This window comes from Macrosteles quadrilineatus, unplaced genomic scaffold (assembly GCF_028750875.1).
Source record: "Macrosteles quadrilineatus isolate MER2022 unplaced genomic scaffold, UCM_ALF_1.0 Scaffold_1__1_contigs__length_201487025, whole genome shotgun sequence".
Classification (NCBI taxonomy): domain Eukaryota; kingdom Metazoa; phylum Arthropoda; class Insecta; order Hemiptera; family Cicadellidae; genus Macrosteles; species Macrosteles quadrilineatus.
This window is the reverse complement of record NW_026542594.1, coordinates 107,555,966-107,578,580: the sequence shown is the minus strand read 5'-3', so window position 1 is coordinate 107,578,580 and position 22,615 is coordinate 107,555,966. Positions and strand designations below refer to the sequence as shown.

Genomic DNA, 22,615 nt, shown 5'->3' with positions numbered 1-22,615 from the left:
TTATTGAGTCATCTGATTCGGCCTACAAGGTCCGATCTCAAAGAGCTTCGCTCAACAATTAATGTTAAGCATATTTCATTGGGTTGTTTTAACAGATCGGAATCCTCAAAGAGCTAAGGTTTACTAATTACTTTTATATTAATTTTCCGGGTTATTTGGAGTGTAAACAGTTATTTACCGGGGGTGGTAGGTGGGTGGGGGAAGGGGGGGGGGTTGGGGGGTGGTTGGTGGTTTTGAGAGACAGTCGGACAGTCTCAGTCTGTGCCGGGTGGTGGCGGTGACTCCTTGCTGCGGCCGATGACTAGCTCAACTCGCTCACCACTCTGTCAAGGTAACTCATACGCCCTCGCCTTGCACAACTCAGTAAAATAGACATGCTGAATTCTGTGTACGTTAGGCGTATAACCTATCTATTGCCAATTACGTCCTAAACGTACGATTAATTAGTGAAGCCCAATAAGCATGCAAATTTATTTTCGTTATGAGATTGTAATGATAGTAAAATGAGTCCACAGTCCTTCTAATATGACACAAAACATGAAAATCCAGTCATATAATTAGTGCTATTCCTTGTTCAAATCTACTTAAACTTTATTAGTCACCTTACACATTACGGTCTGGGAGATATGATAACTGTAAAAAAGTTTGATTGACTTTAATGTCGTGATAAAACTTTTTGACGGAAAGTAATAGCTTCACATGGGCAAAACAGATTTAATAAATACATATTTAAAAAGTGTCAAATGTAATCCAAAAGGTGCCAATACAGTATGAAGGAATGATTCAAAGTCAAAGTCATTTGTTGAGCCAGATTAACAAAGACAGTTACGTTGGCCAAGTCTTAGCTAAAACTACATTTCTTTAATAAAAAAAAATAATTTAAAAATACAAAATAAGTATAATACAATCATGTAAAAAGACAATTAAAAAAAAAATTAAAACAGACATTCAAATATTTCTTTATTACAGTTAAGAACATTTAAAAACTAAGAGTATGTAAGTTTTTGAGTTATCGACGGAAGATATGATTTCACCACACAAATCGCATGTTAATTGTCAAACAGCATGTCATGGGCCACAATGTATAAAGAGATACTAACGGCTGTAAACAAATAAAGACTGGAAAAATTGAAAAAAATCAATAATTGTCCTTGACAATTAATTAATTGTGTGAGATTTGAGCTAGTGGATCTCTGGTTTTGCTACCTCATACGTTGAAAAACATATAATATATTTTTACGCTATTTCTTAGATTTGGTTTAGTGACACAAATTTCAATTTTATCATTGTGGGACTAACGGATACATTTCGATTTCGAGATTTGCAAATATAAATATTTGAACGAATATTTTTTTTGGTTTCCGAGGACATCAAAATGAAAAATTAAATAGATTTAGTTATTTCCACGTCACCTGTGGTAATAATCCTTCTCTTTAGGGAAATTCGCTAAAATTAAACCTTTGTACCGGTACTGTTTTATTTAAATCGCCAATTAATAAGTAACCGCACTTTGTTTATTCGGGTGATAAACGAAACCAAAATTTGAAGGTGTAATCACATACGTCCAAACCCGTATACGTCTCGTGTTATACGTCTCTGTAACATACATCATATGACATACTCATTTTCTCACTACAATTAATATTTGATGGAAAAATGGAAACAACGAAATCCCCTTTTGATTTATTTGCGACATTACAATTTCGTCCTGGGGCAAAATTAACCTGTCGACCTCGGATAGCTAATCTAATTGAGAATGTCCAGGGTTGGTAGTAATAATAATATTATTTAGTTTAAAAATATGGGCTCAGATAAGGGACTCAACAAAGCTTCTTATTGCTACATAAACTTCCTCTAATAATTAATACTATTTCTGTATTATTCTTATTTCCATTAAATTTGTCCAAACCCCTTATTTTATATACTAGATACACAAGTATACATTTTTGTTATAGGATTATAATAAGTCAGAGTCAGAGTTTTCCAACACCATTTAGAAGCTATGTTGTCTTCTTTAATTCAAAAAAACGCTTCTATTAGCCGGAGTAAAATAACAAATCGACAGTAAGAAAAATATATTCACTAACTAAAATGTACAAAGAGTCGTTAAAAATGTGACAAAAGGCAGACTATATGTACGTTCGTAGCTTTAGTAGTAAGATTGTTTGAATATTTAATTAGAGTAAATAATAAAAGATAAACAACCCCGTCGCAGCAAACCTGCAGAGTAAGCGAATTTCGATTTACTTGACAGGATTTCTACTAAAACATTTCCTTAAAATTGTCAGATTAATTTCCTATTTAAATAACATTAATGTCAAAGAGGGCCTACTTAGGTTTGTTGCTACATGCAAGGTAATGATGTGGGGTTTTATTAGTAGGATAGTTTGTCGGTGCCGTTTTTTGGGGAGCGGGGTTTTTGGGCCAACTCACCCGCCCCACGTCTAATTATTACTAGTGCGTCTACCATTCCCCCTTCCAGTTGTTTGATATGTTGTTGTCTATATTTCTGTCTTATCTATATATATTAACACGGACATCATATTATAATATATTACTGTTCAATATATTTAACAAATGACACCTGATTAAACATTTTTTTTCTGCTATATTATTATTGTTTTTTTTTTGTTTTTTTTTTACCAAAAGTTGGAACCTATATAGTGTACTTAAATTTTAACAGTTTTGCTGTATCTTTTGACATTTTTGAGATACAAGTGATTTTAAATCTTGCTATAAGAAAATACTCTAAAATTAAAAATTAATTTAAAATGGCTTACAACCTTGTAAATTGGAGACCCACTTAGTTGAAATATAGTTAAATGACAAATTTATGAACAAAAGATTTCTATAGTAACGGAGGATCTTTACAAAAAAATAGAATGTGGCTTGCACTTTTTGTTTGATACCTCTGGATATAGTAAAGATATTGTCAAAGCTAAACATCTCCATAGACTTATATTATTTGATCTGTCTTGTAACTGTGCAAGATTACTATGAGAATGTTGCAAGAATTAAATCTACAAATCATCGCCTTCAAACCTTAACTAGGGATAAAAAGTACTACATTTTCATGATGTCAAGAGGTTTATTCTAGAATATGACATCAATACTATTACAAATTCATTACTAGAATACATATGAGTTTTTACATCAAATACTCTGAAATTTGTCCCCTGTGAAACAAAGCTTGAGTCGTAAACATCAAGCGAACATACTATATACAATAACAAATACATAGATAAATCAATTTATTATATTGAATTGTAACATGAACTATTTATAATATTACTTTTGTGTTATCATTATAATAGACAAATCACTACAGCTATGCAATGTAAATCTGAGAGTTAATTATCATGATGAGCTACAACTTTTAATCTAAATGGAAAAGCTATTCAAACATATACAGGGTGTCACAAAAAAGTGTGATGGGCTATACAGGACCAAATTCTACATGCAAAAATAAGTCAAAAATGAAGAATAAATTTTTTTGGATTTCGGCTTAGTTTAGCCGTAATCTGCCATTTTGTTTTTTTGGGGAAAATATTTATTATTTCAAAATCCCTTTGAGATATTTTTACGAAACTTGGCAAAATTGTTTACACTATAGTAAGTAACATTTATAAAAAAATTATTATTTTAACTTTCCAAATAAAAAAATGGCGGCCGTTTGAATTTTTTAATGCCAAATTTCATAAAAACCTAAATCAAAATTTTGTAAGACACAAAAGTTTTAGTATTTATTATGACAAATCCAACAAAACAAAAATGAATAAAATCGGTTCATAAATAAAGAAGCTGTGTTTATTTTAGTAATTTAGACTGAAATTACTTAATACGTTACATAAATTATTACATTACATTTAATACATTTTAATATTAATAATTTCAGTCTAAATTACTAAAATAAACACAGCTTCTTTATTTATGAACCGATTTTATTCATTTTTGTTTTGTTGGATTTGTCATAATAAATACTAAAACTTTTGTGTCTTACAAAATTGTGATTTAGGTACCGGTTTTCATAAAATTTGGCATTAAAAAATTCAAACGACCGCCATTTTTAAATTTGGAAAGTTAAAATAGTAATTTTTTTTATAAATGTTACTTACTATAGTGTAAACAATTTTGCCAAGTTTTGTAAAAATATCTCAAAGGGATTTTGAAATAGTAAATATTTTCCCCAAAAAACAAAATGGCGGATTACGACTAAACTAAGCCGAAATCCAAAAAAATTTATTCTTAATTTTTGACTTATTTTTGCATGAAGAATTAGGTCCTGTATAGCCCATCACACTTTTTTGTGACACCCTGTGTATCCACGAAGAAAATTGGTTTGATTAGGGGGATGTCTTAAATCAAAGAAATAAAATTACCCAACAATTACTAAACACAGGTTATCAGTTGGCCTAAGGTAACAGTTTTCTTCAATTCATAATACTGGAAAAACTTTGTTGCAACATGTTAACTCGAATTGAAGCAGATCGTTTAGCATTCATTATAAGTTATCAATTAAAACTGAGAGCAGAAATAATGTAGGTGAACCTGTACGACCCAAACAGCGATATTTAAAATTAGTTTCTAGCAAGTGTTTAAACAACTCTAAGATGTAGCTACAATTATTCGAATTCAAGAATAAACTTTTCCTCGGCGTTATGTTTCATACTATGCGGCTCACTGAGCCGCACGGGTTCTCAAGTACAGTAGATTGCAGAATTGACTTAACTGGCAAATGAGTTTAATAAAAATGTAATATTGCTTACTGGTTTGATCACGATCAGCTGTATTGAAGTAAACAAAAATCAGCAGTAAATGGCTTCTAATGCTATTCTTCCCGCCGTCACGGGATCGAGACCTTTAATTTTAGTACAATAAAAATATGTTTTGACGAAAAAAAATTAGCACAGGCGGGGAATTTGGTACAGATGTTGGGTGTACCTTCCTTTTGAACATACTAAAAGTCCCCTAAAATTGAAGCTGTGCTACGGCCGCCATATTGGAAAATGGCGGCAAATTTCTGTATTTTTCGCTATAGTGACTTTGTTATTAGAGATACAGGAAAAAGCTAAATATACAAAATGTAGTCCATCTAAAAATTATCATCTTTCTCTAAACCCAACGGTTTTTGAGTTATTTGCGATTAAGTATATTTAGTATTTTCTATTTATCAAAAAAGAAGGTTAAACACATTTAAATTGACGGTTACTTTCAAGATTTAGGATAATTCATCCCATTTAGTTAAATAGTGTGATACTATAAAATCTTAACATTTAATTTTATCTTATGAGTAAAACAACTCCGCCACAGCAAACCTGCAGACTCAGCAATTTTCCATTTGATTGGATGTTTTATTAAATGTATATAAATAAAATTAGGTTCAACAGGTAACTAGGTTTGCTGCTACAGGTAGGTTATTATAGTGTGTTTTTTTAGTAAAATATCAATGACTTAGTATCAAATAACCAATTTTCCAAGTTTTGTTCATAATAAAGCTATAAACAAGCTAACTACAACAGTTGACGTATTCATAAGAACTAGGTGAAACCCGTCGAAATCAACGGTTACTTTCAAGGCTTACGCTAATTATTCTATCTAACTGCGATAAATTGAGTGAAATAATACAAATTTTGAGCATTTAGCATGGTTTAATGAGTAATAAGTGTAAAAACAATAATGACTATTGCGTTAGCTACAAAATATGGTAGATCATTCAAGGAATAAAATATTTCACATACCGTACGGCATCGGAGTTATTATTACTACGTTAACTGGTTTCCCTTCTTTTGGAAAACCTTTAAATAGTTTTAAAATTGTTTTGGTGTATCTTTTGGGTTTAAAAACTTCCGCGATTTCATCAGAGTACTGCAGATAAATCTATGCTTTTATTTGACAAAAAATATATGTTTGTTGAAAAGGTACGTTCTTACTTCAAAGGGAGGTCCACCTGTTAAGCTGTGTAAGTTTGATTTTTTCCTTCGTCACGTCGCGTCGGTCATCATATCGTACCGTACTTCTGTGCCAATGAATAACCCTCTAGCATAGTTTTGAGAAATTGGTCGTGGAAATTCCTTGAGATGCGGATGTCAGTTGTCTCAACCTTATAAAGTTGTCAATATAGTCTCTCTACGAAATGGTAGGTGTAGTGAAGCTGGCTTTTATTCTCGAACTATTGTCCCCGTTCATATGGTCGTGCGGCTTCATTGGCAACAAATAATGGAAATGACATAGCAATTATGCATTTCCAAAAAGAAAAAAAAACGGTAAATTGGCTGATACGTAAATAGCGACGTTCACATGCATTGTTGTAATCAACGTATCTTATAAAGGATGATGTGATCTAGTTTAAAAGGAACTTGGCCTTTCTATCATGACAGTATTTGCTTAAATGGTAATTACTCTTTGTGCCATTTTTTTAGTCAAAAAGTGGTGTTATTTTCAATAATCTCACCACCCAGTGGGCCACAGTCCATAATATAGGCCACTGCAAATAATTTGTCAAGATAGGTACCATTTTAGGCAAGGTTTCTGTGTTTGGATGTTATTAGACATGATAAGAGCGTAATGAACTTTTTCTGCAGACGAATAATCTGTTGGTTAAGAGAAATATAAATTATAAATGTCACAATCTGAGTTTGAGCATTTTGTAACGATCTGGGCAAGTTAAATAGTATATTGTATACATCTATATTAGTCTATGTTTTCATAAGTAGGATGAATATATCGAAGTAACCTCTCTGAAAAGTTTGCAGTTAATTGAAATTTTCCAGTTTAATGACTTTCTAAATCATACACATATTTCTACATAAAGATTATTACAAATTTAATCCAGTTGCTGTAAACCACTATTATTTAATAAAATATGGACACGGCTCATATGGGTAACGTGCCCTTCTGCACTTGTATTATTTTGTATTGTATTTACACAATCGAAGATTTTTCCAATGTTTTAAATCATGTATGACAATAATCTCACGAACCTATGATCTGTCTTGAATAATATAGGCAAAATTGGTCAAAAAGGCAGACACAACCCGTACAATAGATATAAGATAATAAATAATTCCAAGAGTTACTGTGATAGTAAGATTTTTCACTGATTTCGCAATGGAACGTTTTATTGCAAAACATGACATGATACAGAAGAAAATCAATTTTATAATCAGAAAATAACATTACAAATACTTCTTTTTGGCAATTCAGAACTCCCTATTAATGTGTGTTGTTTAAAATGCAATTGAAATATTAACAGCTGTTTCATTAAATAGTAGTGAAAATAATCCATATGACCGAAATGTAAACAAATCTGTGGAGGGATCTTTAAAGGCTTCTGGGACAGAGCCCTAAGTGAATTTACTTCGTTTTTCTTTTGATATGTAACTCATCTACAGACCAAGACCTTCCTTTGACACCTCTACCAAGTTTCTACGCCCAGTCATTCTCTCAAATTAGTGGAAACAAAGTTTCCAATTAAATATTTAGATTCCCCCATGTTAATCTTATTGGAGAAACCCCAACTTTGATGGAATATCCTGCCCAAACTAATAAAGATATCAAAAAACTAAAAACACTTTGTAAAACTACAGATCAGGGCAATTTTGTTGACACTTTAATCACCAAAATCGGTCCAAAAATGAGGGAGGAGTTCTGTTTACAAAAATCGGCTTAGCGTACCTATTATATATTCATAAGAATAGCATGGGAGTTTTAAATTTACGATTTACAAATTTGAATATGCAAATTTTGGTTGTGTTTACTAAAAAGATGGCGATTATTTGTAACGATTCGAATATTAACCGAAGGGGTTTTCAAAAGGAGATGGAGCAAGTTATTTAAGTAATATTAATTCGTACCAAGGATCGGAAATATTGAATGCAGTAAGGTAATCAACCATATTTTGTTAAGTACGCAATAGTCATATTAATAATTTTATCCTCATTTTTACCCATTTAATAATTAACATTTTAATACTTTGATGTCACCACCACAGTAACTAACTAGACTTGACATCCCATTGTAAATTTTTTTAAGGTTGTTTTTCGTGTCTAGTTCATGTTGGTGACTAATTAAGTAAATAACTTCTTGATCAGCATTGTACGTGTTATTAAATTTACGGAAAGTAAATAAAAGAAACGTCTAATAACACTTAACATATATTTACGCTTATACTGTTACTCACAAGACGGTAAATATACAAAAAAGATGGTAAGTGGTTTTATACCATCTGTTTTGTATATTTACCGTCTTGTGAGTAACAGTATAAGTGTAATATATGTTTTAAGTGTTATAAGACGTTTCTTTTATTTACTTTCCACTAATTATGTATAGTATAGTATAGTTTGAAAACTAAGTATGGTGGGTTTTATTTATAAAAAATCGGTTAAACCCATTGAAATCGACGGTTGCTTTCAAGGTTTACGACAATTATTCATCCCACATAGTTGATATCAGAGCGATACTAGCTGGTAGTGCCATCAAAATATTAAAATGTTAATTTATTAAATGGGTAAAAATGAGTATAAAATATTAATATGACTATTGCGTACTTTACAAAATATGGTTGATTACCTCACTGCATTCAATATTTCCGATACTTGTAACGAATTAATATTACTTAAATAACTTGCTTCATCTCCTTTTGAAAACACCTTCGGTTAATATTCGAATCGAGACAAATAATCGCCTACTTTTTAGTAAACACAACCAAAAATTTGTATATTGAAATTTGTAAATCGTAAATTTTAAACTGTTATGTTAACTTATGAATAAGTTAACTGTTGTGGTTTGCTCGTTTATAGCTTTATTATGATCAAACTTGGAAAATTAGTTATTTGATACGAAGTCATTGATATTTTACTAAAAAAACACACTATAATAACCTACATGTAGCAGCAAACCTAGTTACCTGTTGAACCTAATTTTATTCACATACATTTAATAAAACATCAAATCAAATGGAAAATTGCTGAGTCTGCAGGTTTGCTGTGGCGGAGCTGTTTTACTCATAAGATAAAGTTAAATTTTAAGATTTTATAGTATCACACTATTTAACTTAATGGGATGAATTATCCTAAATCTTGAAAGTAACCGTCAATTTAAATGTGTTTAACCTTTTTTTGATAAATAGAAAATACTAAATATACTTAATCACAAATAACTCGAAAACCGTTGGGTTTAGAGAAAGATGATAAACATAAAAATGTGTATTTTTAAATGGACTACATTTTGTATATTTAGCATTTTCCTGTATCTCTAATAACAAAGTCACTATAGCGAAAAATACAGAAATTTGCCGCCATTTTCCAATATAGCGGCCGTAGCACAGCTTCAATTTTAGGGGACTTTTAGTATGTTTAAAAGGAAGGTACACCCAACATCTGTACCAAATTCCCCGGATGTGCTAATTTTTTTAGGTTTATGGAATTTTTCTCTTATTTTTACTGCACTATTTGAGCCATCTCCCGTCGTTCTACGACTTCCCAGTCGCCCATAATTAATAATAATTAATTTATAATAAATAATTAATATATAGATGAAGATGATAAGTACGTTTCGTAGGGTAGAAAATGTTTTCGTAAAAATCCAACGTCAATTAAAACATATATAGAGGTATTATGTTATTTAGTTTTTCTTTTTGTAAATAGTTCTCCAACAAGATAACCCTATAAACTCCAAAGTAGTATCGTACAATGAACTAGATCAAATTGTTTCATGTTTCAAGAGGGTTAACCACGGCAGTACGCATATCATGGACTCATGTGCAAGAGGAAACTACCCATTTCCCCAAATAGCTCTTGCAGGTTTTGCCATTTACAAGAAACACTGAATGTTAAAAGCTTTTCGCTAAGAGAAGCTCCATCACCTTGTCGCCTCTAGATTTTACTGAAATCCGCAAAGGGGTTTCCACCAGAGAGAAAAGATAAGACGTAAACTACCAGCAAAAGGGGTTCTTTTAATCCTTTTATTCGAAAGTGTATCTTACACTTACATGTTAAAGATTTCAACACAGGTATAAATTAGCGTATTTTGGTATATAGTTTAATTTATATTTACTAGCTGTGTGCCCGTTCTACGTACGGGAAATTGTAAGTTAGTAAGCTGAAACCTTCTTATATTCAAAACAGGAGTTGGTTTGCATATTTAGTGTGCATATCTCCAGATATGCTGGCAAATCAATTACTGTATAGGAATATAACAAACCTTCGCAAATACAATAACTGAGAGTTTCAAGCCAAAACGAATGCTTCGCAATTAAATGTCATCCGATCGTGTTAGTCCATAGTTTATATTCAATGATAAAAAGAATTGCTTTAGAGATCTATGAGGCATAGCCCTAAGGTAGACATATAATTGAAAGTTACTTTCCACATTGGTTAAAAATAGTTAAAATACCACCTCAACCTCACCCTTGCACACTTTATTCCGATTGAAATTTTAATTAACAAAGGTGCTCTTGTCTTTTCCACGAAACACTGAGAAATAAGGACATTAATGTGTTACCAACAGACATACACACACAAATACAGAATTGAATTAGGGAATTTGTAACGTTTTAACCAAAGCAAAGTAGGCTACATTCAAAATAAGTATTTGAAATTTAAGATAGTGTCGTCAAATTTTATGATAATCGTATTTAGGCCTACTTCTTGCGCAGTAATGATGCCATCTGTAATGAGAATTTATATTTGCTTTGCTTAATCCGAAGACGACTCAAAATGGTGTTGAAACGACGGCATAATTTATGAAAAGAAGTACAAAAGACGATTTAGATTTGTAATAATTTACAATAGTTATTCACTTCAAATATGTATCATTGCTATTGTTATTAATATTATTAATCGTTTTTACAAAAATATTTATCATGCTTAATGAGATATTTTTATAATTTATTGTTTTCTTGGTTGGTCCATGTTTCATTTATTCTATACATATTTGTGCCATTAATTCCATACATATTTTAATTATTAATTCAACTATGTATTTATTTCTCGTTACTCTTAGTTCTTTCATTGTCCAAGTATTTGCATGTACCATATTTTTATTACTGTTAATTTTGATACTCCTCTCATTATTATTATCTAGGCTATAGGCTTTTCAGTCATAATGAGAAATTCATAACTTGTAATCAAACTGTAAAATTCGTGTGAATCTGTTGAAAATATTTAAAAGTGAATAAATACACAGGTCACAAAACATTGATACGTTAACAACGTAAACCCTTCAAAATTCGTGATGGTTTGCTAAAAAAATCTTTCACTTAATGTGTTATTATTTTCATAGCATAAACTAACATTTTGGAGCCCAGACAGAAAACGCAAAAATTATACAGCAAGACATCAATTAATTTTAATAAGAAATAAAGTGCAACACCAACGATAACTAAGCTGTACCGTAAGTAGTGATGTGTTTATATGTAAAAGTTATTCTTGCTGCTACCATCGGTTCTAAGGAAAAGTACCAGTGCCAAAAATCAACGTTTACAGTTCGGAACTATAGTACTTACGACCAATTAAATGTGTTGATCAAGTCCCGAAGTTATTAATCTCCCTTGGTATTGGATGTGTTTTTAAGTTTTAGAAAATCAAAGTATTTTCCATTAATTGCATTATTTGTAAGCAATTTTTAATGTTAACATATCGATGACAGTTTGAAGAAACCAATTTTATCCAAACAAAGGTTTCTTATTTAATAGATGACGTAATCCCTAAACAATGATTGGTATATCTAGCAAACATTAGGAGGAAACTAGTGCACCTGTTGCTCGAATTCGAGCAATTGCAAAGTATTACGTGCGATATTTCAAAACGAATAACAGTTATAATTTCCGATAACTTAAAAGAATCAATTTAAAGATAATGTAATCAATCACTCCACTCTAGTTATCAAAACTGAAAACGAATGCTCTTGTGTGTATCGTGTGTTTACTATTAACAGCTGTAATTAATGCAATTTATTTGTCCGTTTAATTAAACAAAATATTTCATCCATAGAAATACATTGGGATTTTGATGGCCTGTGGGGCAAAGCCCGAGGACCTTTATTACAGGATTTGGTGAAAGGGGGCATCTACACAAACAATATTTCATTTTTAACACATAATTTGTAAAAATCCGTCCATTATTAATGGAGGAGTATCGTTTCGTAGAAATTGCCTTCACGTATTATATATAAGGATGTGACAAACATCGCACAAAGCTGGGGTTTGGAACATTTGAAGTTTTATTTTCTAAGTAGGAAGGCCATGTATTCTAGGAAAAAGTAGGCCTACCGGTATCAAAAATCGTCGAAATGTGGTAGTGAATAACTAGGCCTACATACCCAAGAGATGGGCTATGGGCCAAGATTGGCGGTATGGCCCAGCGATTGCAGCAAAAAGTGGTGAGTAGAAGTAGAAACAAAAAGTGACACATTTGGAAAACGAGTTTAGCTACAGCTGTAAGTTTTAAACCTCTGTTACGATCACAGAAAAATCGGAAAGATCTTCCGAGATCGCAGCTACATCCGCGATCTACCACTACAGTTGGGATTTTTTACTTTACACTTTACACATCTGTCCTTGAAGCGCTATCAATGAGTGGAAACCTTGTTTGAAGCTATTGGCGACGATGATTGAAAATATGTAAATTTCCCAGCCCTATACAACATTGATTCACGGTCTTTTCCCCGGTTATCAAAACTCAAGAACAATTGTTGCACTTGCAATCAATTAAATCCATTATGTAAGGTACAACGTTTTTAATCTCACTTGGTTTGGATGTGCTTACATAACGTGATCGGAAATGGCTGCGGTATTTGTAAACAGTATTTAATGTAAACATATCAGTGACAGCTAGAAGTGAGAAATAATCCGAACAGCTGTTCGTTATTTCATAAAGTTTAGTAGTTAAAATAATTTATTTTTGTAAAAAAATACAACCGACTTCAAACGCTCTAAAAAGAATGAAATAATTCCAATAAAGTAAACTTTTGTATTAGGCAAGCTCACGTATTTTAAGTCGGCGCGGCTCTATCATTTTAATAACGGTAACATTATTAAAATTTATGCCGCTGCAAGCGATGTTTCAAAATATTAAATTTCTTGTAAGAAAACCAACTGAACTATGATATTTACCTAATGACACAGTTCCGTACTTTTTAAAAATTTTTTAACATTGACTATATGAAGTTATAGATATAATACTGTTTTGCAACGTTCACTTGAAAATCCTGTTATCAGAATAATTAGTACTACTGCGTCTCAACAACAAGACAACAAACCATATGTGTACAAATGAAACTGATTGTTTTTAAAACGTTTTTATTAGCTAGCTTTCTTGTCCGGTACAAATTTTCCAATCAATTTTATACTTATTTCCCGATGAGCTAGTGACTTGAAACTTGAAACATAGCTCACAAATGGAAGACAAAGTAATATTATATCTTTTAATTTTCATATTTCCCTTGGGCTACGCCCCATGGGCTTGTTTTTATTAATTCGCTTTCTTGCAAATTTTGATACTTCCCGATGAGCTAGAGACTTGAAACTCGAAACATAGCTCACAAATGGAAGACAGTGCAATATTATATTATTGAATTTTAATATTTCCCTTGGGCTACGCCACATGGGCTTGTTTTTATTAGCTCGCTTTCTTACAAATTTTGATATAAATTTTAAACTAAGTTCCTGATGAGCTAGAGACTTGAAATTTGAAACATACCTCACAAATGGATGACAATGCAATATTATTGAGCGGAGCGAGCGAAGCGAGCGATGCTCTTATACGTCGACTCTTATGCATTTCGTAATACGCAAACTCCTCCTAGACGGCTGAATCAATCATTTTCAAATTTTGCATGGTGATAAAGACCATATCGGTGAGTGCCAACATCTAGGCCTATATGGCGTTAAAAAAATCTCTCAGGAATCCGCCCCACTGGGTCTCAAAGTTTCAATGTAATCCTTATGGAAGCAGTATTTGACACATAAACAAAAACATATGATCAGCTGTTGACTTTTGAATGCAGTAGAGAAAGAAATACTGATAGCATTAATCCACAGATATTAGAACAGAAACGGTATGGATCATAAATATAATCAAATTACGACACTAGCTTGAGATCTGTGACGTAGGAAGTGGTGAAGGAAGTAGTAAAGGTGAGTAGTCCGGAGTGTGGAAACTGTATATGACGATTACATTTAGGTATCTGCATTCCTAAAATTCTATGGGAAGGGAGGAAAACGGGTCCGCGACGTAGGAATTGGTGAAGGGAGTAGTCAAGGCGAGCTGTCCGGAGTGTGGGAACTGTGTTTGACGATTAGATTAAGGTATATGCATTCCTAAAATTCTATGGAAAGGGGGGAAAACGGGTCCGCGACGTTAGAAGTGGTGAATGAAGTAGCCAAGGCGAGCTGTCCGGAGTGTGGAAACTGTTTATGACGAGTATATTAACGTATCTGTAATCCTAAAATGCTATTGGAAGGGAAGGAATCAGGTCCGTGACGTAGGAAATGGTGAAGGAAGTAGTCAAGGTGAGCTGTCCGGAGTGTGGAAACTGTTTATGACGATTAGATTAAGGTATCTACAAACCTAAAATGATATGGGAAGGGAGGAAAACAGGTCCATGACGTCTTGATGACTCCGCTCAATTTTGTGGATGCCTTTGCGAACGCAAAGTACGTAGTAGAAAAAGAAAAGAGTAGTATCATTTAAGTTTAAGAGTAGTATCAAAGAACGTAGTATCATTTAATTTTCATATTTCCCTTGGGCTACGCCCCATAGTCTTCAAAATTTTACATGTTTACATTTTTAAAGAATGTAATAATCCTAGATGTGGTGAAATCGTTCATTCCTACTCTCAAAAAGATAATAAGTAATGTGATAAGCTCTATTCTCTCAAATGGATCAGGTCAATTATTTTCAAATTAACAATTTAACCCTCCTTAACTGGAATGCCAATGGGCTTAGAGATGAACGTGCTACTTTTATCGCGTTTATGGTTAGACATAGCATCGATATTGCGTGCATTACTGAGACACACCTGACCAATGTGGAAAATTTCAAAATTAATGGGTATTCTATATACAGGGAAGATAGGCCTAATCCAATAGCTTCAGGTGGCGTTGCAATCTTTGTGCGAAGAACTTTGGACCATCATAATATATTTTTACCTCGTTTATCTTCGGTAGAAGCTGTTGGTGTAAAAATTAATTTAAGTCATGGTGCAGACTTTCGCTTAATTTCTGTCTACAAACCCCCGAACAAACGGCTACACAATAATGACTTGCAGGTGCTGTTTGCAGAAAATTGTTCGTTTGTTGTTATGGGGGACCTAAATTGTAAACATCAGATATGGGGTTGCAGAACCACAAACCCAAATGGAAACCGTTTGTTACGACTTACAAATAACTCAAACGTAATGATTGATGCGCCACAAGAACCAACACATTTCCCATGGCAACCTAATTATCAACCAGATATACTAGATTTGGTTTTGCACAAAAACTTTACAGCTCCAATCATTCAAAATGTTTTAACCCGAGCTGGACTCTGACCATTCTCCCGTTATAGTCCTTCTTCACGCAACCTCAATTTAGTTGTCCACCTCAACGATTAATTAATGGAAAGATAAATTGGGAAATTTTCAGTGCAGAATTGGATAAATGTTTAGGAGGTATGCCTAAATTATCGTCTTGCATCGAAATAGAAAACTCTGTAAAAATATTTACCGAATCATTGAAAACTTGTGCCAGGAAAGCTATCTTAAATCCCTCACGATCCACGCCAAATAACGACTACCATCATCCTCCGATGAGAATAATGCGTCTGATTAGAGAAAAACATAAAGTTAGACGACTTTGGCAGCGATACCGTCTACCACACTTTAAAAGGCAACTCAACGAACTGGGAAGACGAGTGAAAACAGAACTCGAGGAATTTATAATAGACAACTATAAGAAGTATGTTTCTGATATTCATCCGAGTGACCCAAATATGTGGAAAGCAACTAAACGTCTTTTAAGTACTCCTTCGATCATACCTACGTTGAAAAAAGACAACCTAATCTGTGATACTGATTCACAGAAGTGTGAACTGTTGGCAGATTTTTATGAAACTACATTTCAACCCACTGATCTTGCTGATTATGGTGACGATGAGATGGTGAAAGAAACTTTGAATGGACAATTTTTATCTGCTGAACTACCAATTAAGTTTGCATGCCAATCTGAAGTTAAAGCAGTAATTAAAAAACTTCCACTCCGTAAATCACCTGGCCATGACCTTATTCCTAATTTTATTTTGAGAAATCTCACCAACAAAGGCTTTTCATATTTCACATCAATTATTAATGCATGTTTGTCTAAATCTTACTTCCCTTCTATTTGGAAGCATGCGGAAATATCAGTTATTCATAAACCCAATAAACCGAAGTCTTCTCCATCGAGTTACCGTCCAATCAGCTTACTTTCTACGCTTTCTAAAGTCTTTGAAAAAATCATCTTGAAACGAATTGCCTGTTACATGGATGCTGCAAATATAATTCCTGCTCATCAATTTGGATTTCGGCCAAAACATTCGCTCATACATCAAATCCTACGAATATATGAAACGATAGTAAAAAAAAATTGATGAGCTGGATCAATTTTTGCATGTTTAATATTTTGAGAATTCTAAAAAAATTGCTCCTCTCAAGCAGTCCACGCCACTACCATCCATCTCTAACACTCACCAGGTACAGCTCCTATCACCTTCTTCACCATCACTACCACCACCAAAACTCAACTGTCTGCAAGACTTTCCACTACTGACTCCAGACCTCCAACCAAATAATTTAAATTTACCAAATTCAGAACCTCTTTCACAAAGTTATAAACCTGTATGTAACGTAGTATCTAATTCCACTCACACTCTTTTTTTAGGAATTCCGAGTCAATCTCAGAGCAGTTGTTCACTAACATCGACCGGCGCCACCCTTGTGGCCCCGAATTAGGTACTAAATTATCAATAGTGCATCAAAATGTTCAGTGTGCAACAAACAAACTTCTCCAATTGGAGCTTCTGTGTGAGGAGCTTCAGCCAGATGTGTTTGTTGCTACTGAGCATCATTTCAAGTCTGCAAATATTCAGTATTTTCATGTAAAAAATTTTGAAATGTCTAATTCTTTTGTCAGGTCGAGGTTTCAAGGTGGTGGCGTCGCAATATTTGTTAGGTCTCCCATAATCTATGCGCCTATCTCTGTTCCGAATGCCACAGACAAAGACTTCGAAGTTGCTGGAGTGAAAGTAACAATGTCAAATCAAAGCCCTATAATCATCATAGGTCTATATAGGTCACCTGATGGTCTTCTAAATGCTTTTTTTCGAAATTTGGAGATTTTGCTGAGTGACTTAAGCTCAAGGAGTAGTCAATTCGTAGTTGCTGGTGACTTCAATATCAATGTACTAGACGCCTCTCTTCCTGAGACTAAACAGCTGAGAGACCTTTTGGTCTTTTGGTTTGCAATGGCGCACAAACTCACCCACACGTGTAACTGCAACCTCGTCTAGTGCCATTGACAATGTAATTTCAAACTGTGAAAATTTGGTAACATCAGTTGTTACTACAGCCATCTCAGACCATGATGCGCAGCAGATATATATCAATGATTGTTCTCCAGCAACTACTCCCTCCTCGGTTTATGAGGGAAGGACTGCCAACCCCTCAACAATTAAATCATTTAAAGCCTGTTTAAAAAATGAGCAATGGAAATATTTATCACAAACCAAATCAACTGATGTTTTTCAACATTTCATGTACAGCTTTAGATATCACCTTGACTCAAACTGTCCAAAAAGAAAGATGAAAATAAAAATAAAATCTCAAAATGTTTCTTGGATAACTAAAGGTATTTTGGTATCTAGAGAAAAACTAAAGCAACACTATATTACGGCTAAAGCAACAAGAGATGCAAATTTCAAAATATTTTTTAAAAATTACAAAAGAATTTACAGAAAACTAATTAGAGCAGCGAAATCCTATGAAATTAGGAAAAAATTAAAAGATAGTGACAATATCTCAAAATCAGCATGGGGTGTGATCAACAATATAAAAGGCCAGAAAACTGAAAAACCTATTTATGTAAGAATAAACAGTGGGGTAGTCACAGAACCTTCGAATGTGGCAAACTACCTTAATGATTATTTTTCCCAAGTAGCAATTTCAAATGTGACATCCTTGGGAAATATGCAGCCAGTGATAGGTGATAGTCCCATTATGTCTATGGGACTTTTCCCCGTAACAGAGGAGGAAGTTGCAACTGTCATAAATCAACTACCGTCGAAGAGATCAACAGATGTCGATGGCATGTCTGTGTGGCTTCTCAAGCAACTGTCTGAGCATATATTACGTCCATTGACGGAAGCAGTCAATGCATCTTTCAAGAGTGGGTGTTTCCCTGAAGATCTGAAAAGGGCAAAAATTATTCCAATCTTTAAAAAGGGGGACCCACTCAATGCCAACAACTACCGTCCTATCTCTCTCTTGCCTGTGTTTAGCAAAATCTTTGAAAAACTGTTCTTGATTCAGTTGTTAGCATTCCTCAATCATCACAACATTTTTTCATTTGATCAATTTGGGTTCAGAAGGGGGAAATGTTCAGTGGATGCAGTGCATAGCCTTGTCAGTAAGGTAATTGAGAATCTGGACAAGCATCACCCGACACTCAGTGTCTTTCTAGATCTTACCAAGGCTTTTGACTGCGTCGACCACAGTATCCTCCTGTCAAAATTAGAACACTACGGTGTTCGAGGTGTTCCGTTGCATTGGATAAAATCTTACCTTTCAAACAGAACTCAACAGGTGCAGGTCTCAAATCATCTTTCCAAACCAGCTCTGTTAAAGTATGGTGTCCCGCAGGGATCCATTCTTGGTCCAATTTTATTTTTAATTTACGTTAACGATCCGTCTTCAGCATCTGGATCTAGCGAATTGGTTCAGTATGCTGATGATACGACTCTCTGTTGCAGTGCCAACAATCTTCCAAATCTAGAAATCAAAACTTTTGTATATCTAAATTCATGTGTTCAATTTTTTGAAAACATCAATTTGAAAATAAATTCTCAAAAAACAAATTTCATCCGTTTTTACAGGCACGGTGAACCAAGTGAGACTATAACGGTCATGATTGATGACTCACAAATTGAACAAGTAAATTCTTTTAAGTTTCTGAGCATCACCATTGACCGGGGGCTCACTTGGAGTAACCACCTTGACAACGTCTGCACGAGGGTATCTTCAGGCTGTTTTGCCTTAAGAGTCCTCTCAAAATTTTGTCCAGAAAATGTCTTGCTAATGGCCTACTTTGGCCTTATTTACCCCCATCTTTCTTATGGAATTGCAATTTGGGGTGGATGTGCAGAAGCGGACTTCCACAGGTTGTTCCGTCTTCAAAAGAGAGCACTCAGAATAGTGGCTAAACTACAGGTGAGAGAGTCTTGTAGGGCCGTCTTCAGGGAGCTAGGCCTGCTTACTCTTGCCTCTCTGTATATCTTGGAAGCTGCCACGTTTTCCAAATTTAAATGCAGTCTAACACAAGGCCAGGACATTCACTCCTATTCAACTAGAGGCAGAGAACAATATAGGTTGGCCCAAAACAGGTCCCGTGCAGCCTCAAGCTTGCCCTCTCAGACGGGGGTGAGATTTTTGAATAGTCTTCCTGAACAAATAAGGAAAGAAAGGAACGAAAAACGGTTCAAACGGATTTTGAAAAGATATCTGATTAATAAAGAATATTACACTGTGGGTGAGTTTTTTTGACACAAATGAGTAGATGGTGTTCGGCTGCTCTGAGGTACTCAATCAATCAAATGACAAGTTCTGTGTAATTTTTTAATCATTTGTATTATTAATTGTTTTATGATGTTGTATTTATTTGTTTTACTGTCGCTTGTTATGCCTGTATTAGATGTTGACGGATGCCATGCAATTTTATATTTGTTTCACGGCAATAAAGATATTATTATTATTATTATTATTATTATAGTCAAAGGGTGTGAGAGGAAACAGCACACAGTAACGGCATTTCTTGACATATCTCAGGCATTTGATAAGTTATGGCATGACGGTCTTGTCTTTAAATTGATTAATTTCGGATTTCCAAAATATTTAACCAGTATTGTAAAATCGTTTCTCTGTCACAGGACCTTCTCTGTTAAAATTAGTTCTTCCAAATCATCTGTACGACGAGTCAATGCAGGAGTTCCACAAGGTTCAATTTTGGGCCCTGTATTGTTCAATCTATACATGGCAGACATCCCTCTTCCAGAAGACGCCTCATTAGCTCTCTACGCCGACGACACTGCTATCCTGTGCCAACATTCCGACATCCACGAGGCCACGTATTCCCTGCAATACTCTGTGGATATTCTCATTGATTGGTTCTACAAGTGGAAATTTCGCCTAAATTCAACTAAATGTGAGACAAAAATATTTTCCTTGAAAAAAACATACATTGCCACATGAAATTCAAATATATGGTAACTTTCTACCTTGGAACCCTGATGACCAGGCCATAAAATATCTTGGAGTATGGCTGGACAAAAAACTTAATTGGAACTACCACGTTAATCAAAAACTGTCCCAAGGTTATGCACGCCTTGCAAAGCTTTTCCCTTTAATCAATAGGAAATCTACTCTGAAGCCAGCTTGTACAGTTCTAATCTACAAATCAATAATTCGGCCCTTGATTACATATGCATCTCCTATCTGGGGATTAGCTATATCAAAAAACAAACTCTTCAAAATTCAAGTGATTCAAAACGAAATTCTAAGAATAGCGGTGAATGCTCCCTGGTTTGTTAGAAACAGGCATATACATGAAGAACTAGGAGTGGAGTCTATCTCGGCCTTTATTGAAAAAACCACCTCAAAATTTCTAAAATCTTTAAACGATGTTCCTGGTGCATTAACTTTTCATCTTGGTGAAGCAACTGAGAACAGGAGGCTACGTCGAAGGCTCCCTCAAGATCTATTGGAGGTATGAAGCCTAAAGACGATTAAATTATTCTCTAAATTAATTATGTTACAGGGTGTACCAGGTTTAGGCGAACCCACGATGTTATCTATCTATAATATTGAAACGAAACAGTGTTTTTTTATTTCACGATTCTGAATCAACCACTCGACGGATTTTCATGATTTTTGTGTTGAAAGAAAGATAATTTTGAGAACTAGGGAATGTCGAAGCCATAATTTTAGTTTAGGGTCCCAGTTTTTTAGAAATTAAGTTTCAATTTTTAAAAAGTCTCGCAGCCGACGCTAAGATTCTAAACTAGCTTTTGGCATAAAATAATTTGCTTAACATAACAGCTGTTATGTATTCAGCTTTTGTGTCACAAATTCAGCATTTGGATAAAAATGTAAAGACATACTTAGGGTTGACGTATTTATACTATGTGTAATGCTAATCATTGATACGTTCAATTCTTCTGTAAGAGGATGACAGATTAATTAAATATACATAGTAAAATACTAGGATGTTCAAATTATTTTTTAAAGTAATCTTTGTAATCTTAGATTTGTTTTAGAGGGATATAATTTGTTTTAACTAACAGCTGGTTAAATATAAACTATGGAACTATGAGGTTATTTTATTTACTCTTATTTTGTCATTGATTATAGGAAATAAGTAAGATTAGTAGAGATAATTAGACCACAGTTTAAAATAGTTTAGACCAAAATTAATTAAACCACAGTACAAATCGAGGCTCTGTACACGAGTCTTATAATGAAAAAGGATAAATGAAAATTATTTTACTGCTCCAATTTAAAGGAAAGAATAGAAAAATAACAATGTTTACATGTTTTAATTCTTCATGGTAGCTTTCTGTTTACAATTAATTTTTGTCTGCTTTAACTTTGTTTGGATTAGGCCCGGAAATATTGATGTCATAAAAATAAGATCAAGAATAATCAAGAATCACGATTTTAAATTACCACCACAACCTCAGCCGGGTTTTATACAAAGATAAACAGATGGATGACGTAGATTGAACACAACGTCAACATTGAACACAACTAGGATACTGCATTAGACAAACCATCCTTTTTGTAAAATCGTGTTCAGTTGTGGTTACGTTTGGGGGTGCCTATATCAGCGCCCCCAAACGTGAAAATATCACTTTTATTTCAACTATGAATATATTGTAGTTTAAATTAACTAATATGGGAAATTACGATGTACATTTATTCAATGAAGGTGGGTAATTATCAATGATAGAACTGATAACGGTGTGGATAATAAACATTGACAATTACGTCATTAGCTTAACTAGCGTGTTTCCTTTTTTCCTGCTACATGTGACCAAATTAATGTTATTTGAACCAAACAGCTGTTTCAAACTGTTGTTTTTTTTTACTTATCTTTGTTTACGCTTTTTTATTTAGCAATTAATGCAGTGAAATTGATATAAAGGATAAATGTGACGATTAGTTTTGATGTTAGGACACCAAAGTTAAATTATGTGTACTATGAATTTTATTGGATATTATCGTTTTATTTTAGGTCGTTTCTATTCAGACCTACTGGAAATTGTGTATAGTAGTTGTATTGTGGTGATAATAATTATGGAAGAGGCAGGTATGCTATGGAAGGTGGTAT

At 33.7% G+C, this 22,615-nt stretch overlaps 1 protein-coding gene across 1 annotated transcript in view; it reads left to right on the top strand.

The window, feature by feature from the left end:
- Positions 1–266: 266 nt before the first annotated feature.
- LOC128982832 (uncharacterized) overlaps positions 267–22,615 on the top strand; it is a 323,159-nt gene continuing 300,810 nt past the window's right edge. Inside the window, exon 1 of the mRNA XM_054401863.1 lies at positions 267–331. The gene's annotated coding sequence lies outside the window, so the exon portion shown is untranslated. The remainder of the gene's footprint in view (positions 332–22,615) is intronic.